Source organism: Maylandia zebra, linkage group LG5 (genome assembly GCF_041146795.1).
Source record: "Maylandia zebra isolate NMK-2024a linkage group LG5, Mzebra_GT3a, whole genome shotgun sequence".
NCBI classification, from domain to species: Eukaryota; Metazoa; Chordata; class Actinopteri; order Cichliformes; family Cichlidae; genus Maylandia; species Maylandia zebra.
This window is the reverse complement of record NC_135171.1, coordinates 29,280,595-29,293,782: the sequence shown is the minus strand read 5'-3', so window position 1 is coordinate 29,293,782 and position 13,188 is coordinate 29,280,595. Positions and strand designations below refer to the sequence as shown.

General features: G+C 38.6%; 1 protein-coding gene across 1 annotated transcript in view; it reads left to right on the top strand.

The window, feature by feature from the left end:
- Window positions 1–13,188, top strand: part of pmepa1 (prostate transmembrane protein, androgen induced 1) — a 40,559-nt gene that overhangs the window by 6,560 nt on the left and 20,811 nt on the right. The window lies entirely within an intron of this gene.

The window sequence follows — 13,188 nt, the reverse complement described above, 5'->3', positions numbered from 1 at the left end:
ACGGCAGGGAGGGAGATAGATGAATAGATTTTCTAAACAAATGAGATTATCATTCTTGGTTTTAGCTTTTTCCCTTTTCTTTAAGCTGACTCTCTGATTGCCCAATCGTATATGAAAGATATGGCCAGCAGGTGAATGGGATTTCAATGTATATGACATTTTCACTTTCAGTGACATCATACAGAGCCATGAGTGGAAGAAATAACTGAAACAGGGTGTTTTAACTTTTGCTGACAGGGATTCCTTGAACAGTTTAATTGAAAATGCTTGTAACAGAGTTGTATGGCAGAAAACAAGGAGCCTAATAGGTCCACTTAAATAAAACATTAGTCCAGAGAATTTCACATTAAAATGATACGGAAGAGGGAGATAATTTCACTAGACTAGCCTAACTATTTAATTGATTTACACTTTCCTGCATTTTAAACAACATATTTTTTCTTAAGGAATTAAATATATGAAGTTTGTGTTGTAAACCAGTAAAAGTGATGACTCTGATTAACCTTAACCACAACCAAAAGAATCCAGTTTTCACTCGTAATTCTGTGACAAGAACATTACTCTCTCCTGATCTTAGTTTGGATAATTGCACCTACTTGCACCAAATTCAACAAGAATACATGTAAGTTTTATGTATAGCGTGACAATCTCACATCTAAAATTCATCCCGTCGTTCTGTCGCTATCATGTGTCACGCTGTTAAAATGAAAATCCCTCCCACATCCTGTTTGGGCTGCAGCTTCCATGTGGCCCAAGACATGATGTGCATTAAAAAACAGGAAAAAAAGCTTCACTTTTTTTCTCCCATTTCTGCTTTTGACAGATTATTTTTGGCACGAAAGTACATCCTGAGGCAACCTGCATGGAAATCTGTCTTTGATTGTTTTACTGTAAACTGTGGTAGCAACACAGGAATGACGCATAACGCTCCTTTTGACATATCTGTCACCTTTATATTGGCACATTGTTTGGGGGCTGTTGACTGATTATTTCTTCAGAATAATTAAACAGTGTATTATTTCAGGGAAAGGGTTTCAGCAAAGTGCTGAAAATAGAGTTAAATTCTTTCTTCCTTTCTCACTCACTCAGTGAATCATGGAAATTAAATGACTGAGTCTGTTCTGGCTGGCCTCCTAGACTTATTATGTAAACCGCTCTGTCTGGCTGTCTCAGTCCTCTGTGTGAGTGTGCATGTGTGCGCACGCGTTCACATGTGTTAGTCTGCGTTTGTCTGTTAATTTCCTCCCTGTGTGACAGTGTATTTCTGTGTGAGCAGTCAGTTGAGGGGGGATTGAGAAAGAAAAAACAATATAAACAATAATGTTCCTTATTGGACTTTTCTCGCAGCTAAAGAAGATGGGTTGGCGTGGATCAAATTCTGCCTTTTGTGTTTCATTTTTCTGTGACTGACAGCTGGCATCGTCCCAGAAACAGAATCGCTTTAATCCCGTGTACGATATACAGATAGTAATTTGTCTTCAAAAGAATTACCACAAAAAGTTGGCACATCTGCTTCCCCTTTGTTCAGTTTCCGATAACGCACGACTCCTGAGTAACTGGGTTCAGTGTCTTGCTTAAGGGCACAAAGAATAGCATTTCCTATTTACTGCGAATTGGTGAGAAATTGCCTCTTTCCAACGTTTCTCACCTCCTTGCTTGTTTCATCCTTGATTTTTCCATTTCACCTCCTGTCTTGTATTCAATTTCATGCATTTTTTAAAATTCTAGTGGCGGATATGTCAAATTGATTCATTTTCATTAGTGGTTTTTAACAGAGATCAACCATATTTGTATATTTAATATTTATGATATTTAATCATTTGAGGAATAGCCGATGCCCTTTATCAGTTTCTTTTTTGTATTGTTTTTTATTGTTGTTTTTTTTTTAAATTTAGTTCCTTTTTTGTTCCCTAGAAGCAGAAAAAGTCTTTTTCATTTTAAAATTTTTCAGGTTTCCATCACATTATCCTTGAAAATTCAGTCAGAGCAAAATGTATGTGACCCAACAACAATATCAGTTACTGACAAAGTTAAATGAGGGTTTTCAGAGATGTTAGAGAGACGCATTGCTCTCAATGAAGTATGGACTGAAATCTATGGGAGGTAAATGGACTGGTGTTTTTATAGTGCTTGCCTACTCTTGCTGAGCACTCAAAGCCCTAAAACACTACAAACCACATTTACCCATTCAAACATCATTCATTTCTATCACTTTAAACACTTACCTATCACACTCACACCATCAATGGATGCATCAGGGGCAATTTGGGGCTTAGTATCTTACCCAAGGACTTGAGGAGATGGTGATCAAACCACTGACCCTTATATTAGTAGACTACTTGCTCTACCTCCCGAGCTGCAACTATATAGGTATCAGGCAGCTTTAACCTCCAGTCAGTTATACTTTGACAGTCTTTTCACAGTAGATATATATATACTTATATTTTGCAAAGTCAATACTAATACCGAGCCTTTTGTAATTTAAAAACCTGCATAAGTAGAGGTTCCTTAGTTGGTGATGGTTCTTTGAAGAACCAGAGAACGTTTAAAAAATTTGAAACAAGTTTTCCAAGAGAAGATAGCGAGAGTTGCCACTAGAAGATGAGTATCAGCCTGCATACTTAATTTCTAATGCAAGAAACGTCCAAATGTGCCTTTTTTTTCCATAGTGGGTGAAAGACCGAAAGTTGAGGCACACAACAATGTGTGCTGCTGGTAAAGTTTCTGGGCAGCCTTTCCTCATAACACCCATCCCTCAAGAGTCTCTCCATCTAAAGCAATGCATTATCGGGGGCTGTAACATCTTTTTACTGAATTTTAAATGTGAAAATGTGATGCTGTAATCTTATTATAATGCATATATGTGCGCCCTGTCTTCTCTTTAATGGGTGAAGCAGTCTGAATAAAACATTCAAAAACTGTAAAATAATTTGGTTTATATGTTGGTTGGTTTATATCATATATTTTATGTTTATTTCAGCATCTCCTTGTGGGAACGTTGTTATGGTCTCTGTTTCCGTTTGTTTCACGTCACGTTAAACATATATATCATCCGTAGGTAAATTAAGAGTCACCAAAAAAAAAGCTTTTGCTTGCGTAGGGTCGAGGATGTATATATGCATATACACACAAATAAATATGTTTAAAGTAAACATAGTCAGGTTTTACTTTTAAATAATTTTTCTTTTCTTAAAAATTGAATTTTGACTAAGTAGACAAAAAACATTATTAATTCAACAATTACTGGATTAAATAACACACAGTTGCAGATTTAAAGTGTTTTTTTCCTTCATTCTTTGTTTAAATCCTTTCGTTCCTTTTTATTCAGCCTCTCAGCTGTTCATTGTTTCTCGGTCTAGACACCAACAACACACACACAGCTCGAAAAAGTCATCAGCATGTTCTCATCATGCATATATGTAGATGCATGCAGTGTGTGTGTGTGTCTAGGGGTTCTGGGTCAGCAACACTTTGGGGAGTTTGTGTTTGTGTGAGTGTGTGCTTTTTGCATATTATCTGCATACCAGTCAGCATTCAGCTGAGCCTCTTGTAGGCTGTTGGACCCATATTGTCCCATTAATTAGTCTGAAGTCAGAGCCAGCCCTATATGTCTGTCTCTCAGTGTGAATAAATCCATACAGAGACTGTCTGAGGTCCAAGAGGCTGGCTCTATAAATAAAGGCAATGACTGTCTGCCTGCTGTAGGCATAGACTCGCACACAGTAATGTGGAAAAGATTGTCTCTTGTTTTTCGTTAATTACGCTGAGGACGAAAAATAAACCTTTATGACTGTCTGGTCTAAATACTTCAATTGTTGTGTGTCAGTGTAGTTTAAAAAAAAGACTGTTTTCTTATTAATTAGTCTGGGACAGAGGAAGTTGCTAACGTTAATGTCTGATTACGTGTTGAGAAGAAATTAAAGTGTCCCTTGGCTTTTGTTAATTGGTCTGAGTCATAATTTGTCTGTCTGGTCTTTTAAGAGCGTGGTGTCACCTGCTAATGTGGAACAGGTCATGAACGCAGGCTTGTCTGCTGAAAAGAAAATTTAAATTATTATTATTTTATATCTTTAAGAGTTTGTGTTTTTGTCACCTCTGTACGCATATGATTGGATGTCTACATGGAATTTAAACGTGATGTCATGTAGAGACTATTCTGAGTGACACGTCAGTAGTTTCATAAGTAAATTGGTGAATCGTTTTCCTTTGTTTTCTCAATTACAAAGTTTCTCCAATTGAATCTGTTCATACTTAAGATCAATGTTTATTTAGTCATTTAGAATCGCACCCCTATGGCATTAATATGGAATCTCTGGTGTTAAATGAATTAGAGTGATACTCAGAATGAAAGTCATCAAAACTGTAGTTTATGAGTCATCTTGTTTAATTAACATTTAGCAATATTTTTGCCTTAAAAGGTTAGTAACTCTCCTGATGGACCATCGGCTTTTTCACATTAACCTAACTTGAAGAAACATGAAAGTAGTTGAGTGATTTCAGACGTTGTGGGAAGAAATATCAAGATTATGTTTAAGTTATGTCAAAGGCCTCCATGAGTAATTCAGTTTGCAGATTTTCATTAGACATTCGGATATTCAGATGTATGCAAATGTTTGCTGTGTCAATGGTGGCATTTTTGCATTTGAAACCAATGTCGTGCTGCATCTGCTGGGAGGCAGTGGGTGAAGTGAAACAGTCTGAGTATCTTTAAGGGTAAAGGTCAAGGGTCAGGTCAGGAGAAGGCAGGGAGGAGGAGGGGTGAAAGGTTCATTGTCACAGCGGAGGGGGTTGGTTTTGGTTGTTTGTGTGCCTTCTCCCATAATATTTCTCCTCACTAACTATATTATGTTAATGAATTCAGTTTTATGTTCCTTGTTTGTTTTTTTTAAGTGCAGATATATTTATGAGACCTTTGATGACTGATTGATTTGTTTCTGTCCACCTGCTGACAAAGCTACCAGTAAATATAACAACTGGACATATTGATGCTGACTGCAGGAAGCCACAGATCAATATAGATAGCCAAGTCTCAGCACAGGGTTGGAGCAGGCTCCAAAAATGAAAAATCTGCATGCTGAAATCAAAAAATTAGAACAAACGAGCGTTTTAAACACACATTTTTTTGACGTCCTTGTCTAAGAAAATATTTGAAACTGCAGTGCTCAATGAAATTATTGCTTAAAATTTAAGGTTAGAAGTCTAAACCATGAGTGTCAAATTCCCAGCCAGCCAGAAGATCCAAAACAACCCACTGGATGGTTTTTCAATGTCTGAAAATTTCAGTGAAGCAGGTCTTAACTTTTGAACTTTTCTCTGGGTTTTTGAAAAAGGAAGCACTGTGCTGACAGTGTCTAAGAATGAATCATGTCGTGAAAGTCTTTCATACTGTATCATTCAAGCCAGATGTCTGAATCATCACCAGTTTTACAGCCTTCTTACTGACAAAGACCTTACGTGTGGCCTGCCCTACCACACCAAAGCAAAGTTGTTAAGCCAGGTAGGCAAAGTGTTTATTTGATTTATGACAGTAGCCTTTGTGGTGACAGTAGCCTGAGTGAATATGGAAGACGGACACATATTATTGAGATTCCACATACTTTTCTGAAGACATCTCAGACTTGAAATGAATGGCTCATATGAAGTCAGAGTGTCTTCTAAAACAAATGGAAAAATTTAGACAGTGTTTTTTTCATTGCTATTTTTCCTTGATTCACTGATCTAGCCCACTTGAGATTAAATTGGGCTGTATGTGGTTCATGAAAGAGTCAAGACTAAACTTGGATGATTGTCAACTACTGGAGAGCATCTTACAAAAAAGACAAAAGCATAGATGATTTTCACCAAATGTGAAAAAAGAATTTGAGTTACGTAAGTCACCACATACGTATTTTGGCCTTTTGTGTGGATATACCTTACATTATGTTCGGAAGCAATCCGTGATGTAGATTTCACACAAAGACGTTTTGTGCGACATTTACGATGATTTGTCAACCAATCAGCTGCCCTCACTGCTAGACAGAGTCTAGACAATGGACACTTCAGTGTACAAAGCACACACATACACTCCCATTCCCCCCACCCACGCGACACAGACGCTCATGACCGTGGGCTTGACCCCTGTGCGCACACACACTCAGACTTCCAGAGAGAACGCGTCTGCCTCCTTTGCCCTCTGGCTCACAGGAAACAGCTGGGACCACGTCATTTGCATCCTCAAACACACACACACACACACACACAGAATGCCACCGTGACTCCTCCTAGCTGTTTATATTGCTAATAATTATCATTACATATTCAACCATTCAAACACATAGACACAAACCAAGCTCCACCTAAACGCCAAGTAACCCCCTCACTCTCTGACTGTCACAAACGCACATACATTTACACACGTACACACTGAGTGGATTTCAGTGTGTCTAGACAGAGCAGCAGGCTAGAAAAGCACACAGACAGCCCCTGTACTCCGCTTCAGATGCACATTAAGGATGTGATTCTAATGGTTTTAGGGCTAAAAGGTGAGAAAATAAAAGCCCACATGCACATCAAAACAAAGTTATATTACAATCATGCTCTTGCACTGTGGCCAAGTCTACATCCCCACTAAGCTGGCTCAGTCGGAAAACACATCTTTTCCTTTCCACTGTGGCCTTTTGTTCACATTCGATGGTGTTTTTCAAAGCCCAAAGCAGATCTCCTGGTCTACAGAGCAGCTAAACATGTAAATGTTGGCCTCAGATTTTTGATCATTGGAAAAATCGAAAAGTTGATCATGGGGAAAAGTATGCAACCTAAGCCTGCTTATGGTGGAATCTATTCGCTTTTTTAGAAAGGGGTTATAAGGAGTAAGGGGTTTACCTTTAAACTAATGTGCTCTGAGAATAGAATAGAACTAAACTTACTGTTGGTCAAACAAACAAGCAGCCTCAGTGCTCTTCAGTCAGTTTTTTATAGCTATGTCTGCACTACTACAGACTGCAGAAAGAAAAAGAGCTTTAAATGGCTGGAGACTTCACAGAGTGCATTTCAATGCATTTAAATATTTAATGTTTAAACTGTAAAAAAACAAGCAGAGGAAAAAGTGAATTTCGAACAAAAACATATCCCCAAATAAATAATGATGCAAATAACGGTGCAATGGTTTGCTAACATCCTATGATCAAGGGTGTGTTCAGGGGGTCACATAGGGTGGCACTGGCCCATCTCAAAAATTTCACCACTTTGCAAAAGAGTTCAATGTAAAACAAATTTCAGGCTCCTTTGCAGCACTAATTTTCACTTAATGCTGTTTGTATAAGGGCGCGCAGACCTGCACATTAACATGAAGACTCTGCCTAATGTTTCTCCAAATTTCTGCTCAGTGTTTATTTCTGATAAAATATTATGATAATGGCATTGCATTATATAGATTCTTCAAAACTATATAAGATGAAAACGCTGTAGGAGAATTTTTCAGCAGAAGAAGAAAGCTTTTTGAAATTTTATTTTTGGTCAGATTTAGCAAATATTTGACTGTTTCATGTTTCTGTATTTGCAGTTTTTATGTCTCGGCAACAATAAAGGTAATAATACTACTTCGAATGCTATCGAGATGAGCTGTTGAGATGGCTGTCGAGTTTTAAGACTTGCTTTTGGAAGGACTTAGATAGTTCTGCTGCCCACAAGTGGCAGAAAAATCTGTGAACGGAGCTTCCAGCATCTGTGGTGTCTCAGCCTGACAGCTGTTTTTGTTTTACGTAAACATACCAAATTTTAGTCCATTAAAGTCTTTGTGACGGCCTTGATTGTGCTCTTCATGTAAGCATGGGGACCACAAGACTTGATGATGATGGGTAGGAATGAGAAAACAGGAAATTTAAAAGAAAACAACATGTTGCCTTCATCGGATGTACATGTCTGATGAAGGTTTGTTCTTTTTACTATTTTTAGCCATGACTCAGTGTCCAGCCGCTCCATGGCATCAGACTTAAATTTGTATTTGGCTACCCCACACAAAGTCCACAAGACCTTTTGGAGTCAGTTGAAGTGAAAATTCAACTTGAAAGGTTTAAGGAACTTCTTAGAAGTTGTTTTTTTGTTTGTCTCCTAAATGCACCACAGTATGGAAGGAGTCTTCTTACAGGAGACAAACTTTGAAATAGCTAGTTTCTTTAAAAAAGACAAACAATTCCCATCACACCTGCACTGACAGATTCTTGGCTACATCAGAAACACGATCGCTGCTCACATTGTGTCCACTAGCTTCCCACACCTTCCTCAGTGAGGAGACGGTAGACTTTGCCAGCTGGCATGCACAGCTTAATGTGAGGCCCATATCATTTTGTGCTCTGGAGGCATGGAGCCAGTTTCCCAGCTTGTTTGCCATCCATCCATTAAGCTTTCACAACACACACCCTCTTATGGTAAACATTTCTGACCCTGATGATACGGAGAAACATCAACAGCATTAAAACACTGTCGGCTGTAAGTACAGGGAAAATATCATTGCTCTCTCGCAGACAGATTTCCACGTGTATGTTGGGTTTTTGCCAGATGTCTTTTGCAATAAACGTTAGAGTTCTACATGTCTACCACAAAATATTCAGACGGTAAAATATTTTCACCCTTTATTCCCCCCCACCCCCCGCTCCTGCTCATTCTTTCCTTTTTATACTTTCCATGCAGTTCTTTGTTTCAGCTTTGTTGCAGTCATGCTGTTTGGGTTTCTGCAGAAAATTGTTTTGTCTAAACTAGAGGTTATCTCATCTCTAGCACACAGACACATACACACACGCAAAGGCACAAAAGCAAAGGCGTGTTGATTCATGTGGAGGATAAAGAAAGGACATGAGCTGATTAGAGGTGAGTCTTTAAGAAAGAAAGTGCCCTCTCAGAGCCAGGTGTTTTTGAACGTTTTAGCCACCGGGCTCTGAGAGTGCACTTTCTTTCTTAAAGACTCACCTCTAATCAGCTCTCGTGAGGCAGGTGAGGCTTCGGTTTCTTGCTCAACGGCACCTGAATAATAAAGGAAGCATTCAGGTGTTCACTTGTTGCTATTGTTGGATTGCAGTTTATAAAGAGAGTGAGGGTGGCGGTGTTGGTCAAGGGAGGGTAAGAATGTGTTTAGTCATCAAATGGTTCAGTATTTCCTTAATGGAGCATGTTAATGTAAACAGAGATCATCAAATGTAGCATTTACATTATTATTCCACCATCATCATAGGTATTGGCATCTGTTACAATTCTTCAATGAAATAAAAGGAGCGACTGCCTGGGAGGGGAATTGCTACTAACTTAAGAAAATTAGCAAAATGTGTGTTAGGATAGGCTTTCTGGTTTTTAATACAACCACAAATAGTCTGGTTGCACTTCAAAACCACAAAAAAGTCTTAGAAGATACTAAGGAAAATAGTACAACTTTTCCAAATGACTTATTCTTGAAGCATAGATCGTGAAACCTTAAACTTCAACAGGTTGCTGCTTGTGAAATGACAGCGTTTGCTTATTATGTTTTTTAAATTCTAAAAGCAAACCAAATATGTTTGGAATTTGGACTTCGTCGCTATGATCCTGAGCAGATAAATGAGTAAAGCGCCAAATCACAACAACAGTCGCCTCAAGGCGCTTTTTATTGTAAGGTAGACCCTACAATAGTAAAATTGTTCATTATTGAGAAAAAAATATATAATGAAAGTTAGAATTAAGAGCCTTCTGAGCAAACCTACTCCTTATTTCGAGTCTTTGTTTGGCCTCCACCTCTTCAGCTGTTAGTGTGTAACTTGTAACTGCGTAACAGGTGTGTCGTTTTTAAAAGAGATTAATTATGAACACAGCTTCCTAGCAAGTCTTTAAAAGAAAGAGCTGTAAAATTTGTGAATTCATCAATACAAGTGATCTATTTTAGATTATGTTTAGTCATCCAATTCATCACTGATATCAAAATATTTAATAGTAGAGCTTTTAGTGGGGATTGGTACTTGAATCACATGGCATCCAGTCTGAGCACAACAGATTTTCGTGCACAGTAAATCATTAACATCGTTCTCAGTGTTTGCTTGTGTTCCGCACACACTCACTGTAGCCGCAGACAGAAGTGCTTTTAATTCATTAACCATTGTTTATTAATGTGGAATTGATTCTCCCATGCAGACACACAAAAACGCACACAGGGTCAGACAGACATTGTTTTGTCTAGCCAGGTGTGTGTGTGCGCGTGTGTGTGTGTGTGCATGAAAGGACTGGCTGAGCGAGTTTTGATTTGGCAGCTGGAGACGAATGCCTGGCTCACACACACACACACACATACATATATTTGCCTCGTTTTGCAGGCTTGATCGCAAACTCATTACCTCTATAACTGCTTTTAGCTTATCTTAGGCACACACACCTGCAGAACACAACAGGTTTGTCCTTGAATATTTATTACACTAAATTCATACCTCCTTAGTGACCCTTTATCACTGAAACACCACTAATTTTTCTCAGTATTATTTCTTTTATATTCTTCTAAATGCATAAAAATTCACTATTAGTGGGCTATTGTGATACATTTAATGCTATGAGTCATTTTTAACAAGTTTTTGGAGCATGGCTTAAAACAGTTCTCTATTGAGGATACGCAAGTAAAATAATTTATAACTGTTTTGTCAGATAAAAGCAAACTTTTGGTTTCTTTCAGCTTTTGGACGTAGCTCAAAATGTCTTAGATGTTAGAAACCCATTTAGTGACTTAGCACACTTACAAATTCTTGCTCACTAAAGTGACCGACTAAGATTAAACTAATAGTAGCTGGAAAAAATCAGTAACATCTCATCAAAATTTAAAAAAAAAATCAGCCCAATTTCCCCAATCCATGTATACAGGATGCATCTTAATACTACTTAGAGTAGAGAGTTGGGTGTTCGTCTTGTAATTGGAAGGTTGCCGGTTCCAGACCCGGCTCGGACAGTCTCGGTCGTTGTGTCCTTGGGCAAGACACTTCACCTGCCGCCTACTGGTGTTGGCCAGAAGGGCCGATGGCGCGATATGGCAGCCTTGCTTCTGTCAGTCTGCCCCAGGACAGCTGTGGCTACAACTGTAGCTGCCTCCACCAGTGTGTGAATGTGAGAGTGAATGAATAGTGGAATTGTAAAGTGCTTTGAGGGGTCCCGAAAAACGCTATATAAATGCAATCTATTATTATTACTTAATGCATTAAATCGTGACATTGAAATTCATTATTAACATTAATTTAAATCAAACAACAGGAAATTAATCAACGACTGTTTGGATAATTGAAGTCATTTCTGGCCAATAACATGAAACATTTGACAGATCTGTGCCAGTTTTTACATTAACGGAATTTCTTTATTCTTCAAACTGTTAATCAGACACCGCTAGACATTTGACAATGCTGTCTGGAGTCTAGGAAAATGTGACAGCGATTCTTTTTCTAATGTTTTATAGAACAAATATTTGGTTAATAAGCAGAAATAATCTCAGAAGAGTCATTAGCTGGAGCTATGAAAGAAATATCGTGCACTGGCACATTTATCATATTGAATCACGTCCTCTTGTGATAAGTTATCAACACACTGGTGCCAAATACTTAACATTTTTATTAAAGCATTCAGGAGATCTAAACGGGCTACCCTGCCAGTCTTAGGTCACTTAAAGACTCCTTATGGTGGAGCGTATAAAATGAATGAGGGTAAAGTGAAGAGAGGGGTGTCACTGTACTGTGATGTGTTACTGTAAACAACCTAATGTAATAATATCATATTGAAAACTGATCCTTGGCTCTCAGCCCCTAGTGTATGCCAGTTATAATATGCATGATATCCGTACTGTTCTTTTATGACAGAAATAATAATTGTGTATACTAAAATGAAATCGTGATTATTTAACTATTGGCTTTACAAACACACACATTCATTAACAGGGGACGTGGTGGGAACACTGGGTTATCATGTTGAAAGCTGGGCCCAGACTGTGGGTCCAAGTGAGGCCTGTGGCTCGGCACAGATGTGGAGAGTGAGGGAGAGCTGTCCTGACGTGAAGTGGGCCTGGCAAGAGACCATTAGCAATGTGGAGAAAAAGGCAACTGTAGGCAATCATTAATGATCCAACCATTAATGAGCCCTCTGCAGGTTTATCCATGCAAAGTGTGTTTCAACTTTTTAATTCCCACTAGAAAGATTTTGTTGATCAAAGGCTGATTTTCAGTTATTTGAAATAGAGTTGAACCAGTAACTGATTTTTTTAAAGAAGGTCAAAAAGTGCACAGCTACAAAGAAAAGAGGAGCGCTGAATTTTTAAAAAATGAATGAGGGACAATAATTATTTTATCCATGTAAGCTTGTAGATGTAGAATACAGAAAAGACTAGTCATGCACAAAAGTAAATGTAACAATATAACAGTAAAGGTTGGTGTAATTTTGCTGTAATAGTACTGCTAAAGGGCACTTTGGCAAAAATTTGCCACTGCTGACAGAAGGAATTGAACCAGTAACTTTGTTAGCTAACCTGATGACCTGTAAATGTGTGTCTGTGTGCGCGCAGCCACTGATTGCACGCTGCTAATGATTATTATTATGTCTAGTGTCACTTTGGATCAGGTCCATTATAAACACACACACGCGAATGTGACCTGCCCCGTGACTTTCTTGTCTCTTTCTCATTCAAATGAACACCGTGTGTGTTTGTGAACGAAGGTCTATCTGTGTGCGTGCGCGTCTGCGTGTGCGGGGGTGCGAGACGACAGGGGTAGTCTAGCTCCTTCTGGCTAGAATTATAATGAGCAACACACACATACACTCACGCGCGCACACACAAACACAGAGCCAGACAAGCAGCTGATAATGAGGTTTGATTTTCATATGTTTCAGACAGAATGCTCTGCAGGTCAGCTAGTACACAGAGGAGCAGTGTGTGTGTGTGTGTGTGTGTGTGTGTGTGTGTGTGTGTGTGTGTGTGTGTGTGTGTGTGAGAACACTGAGTGAAAGATTTCCGGTCTCCTTGTTGGATTTTACATACTGTCACTTTTTCCATTGTTAACATTGATGGCTTTGCGTGTCCAGTACAGTATGAGGTGTGTTGTTTGCGTTTGTCTGTGCCTTGTTTCCATTTCGCTGATGTTTCTGATGTCAGCACAGCAGGGATTCTATTTAATTTTTATTCATTTCCTTTATCATCCCACAGCTCAGCCAGACTCCTGCAAACCAGAA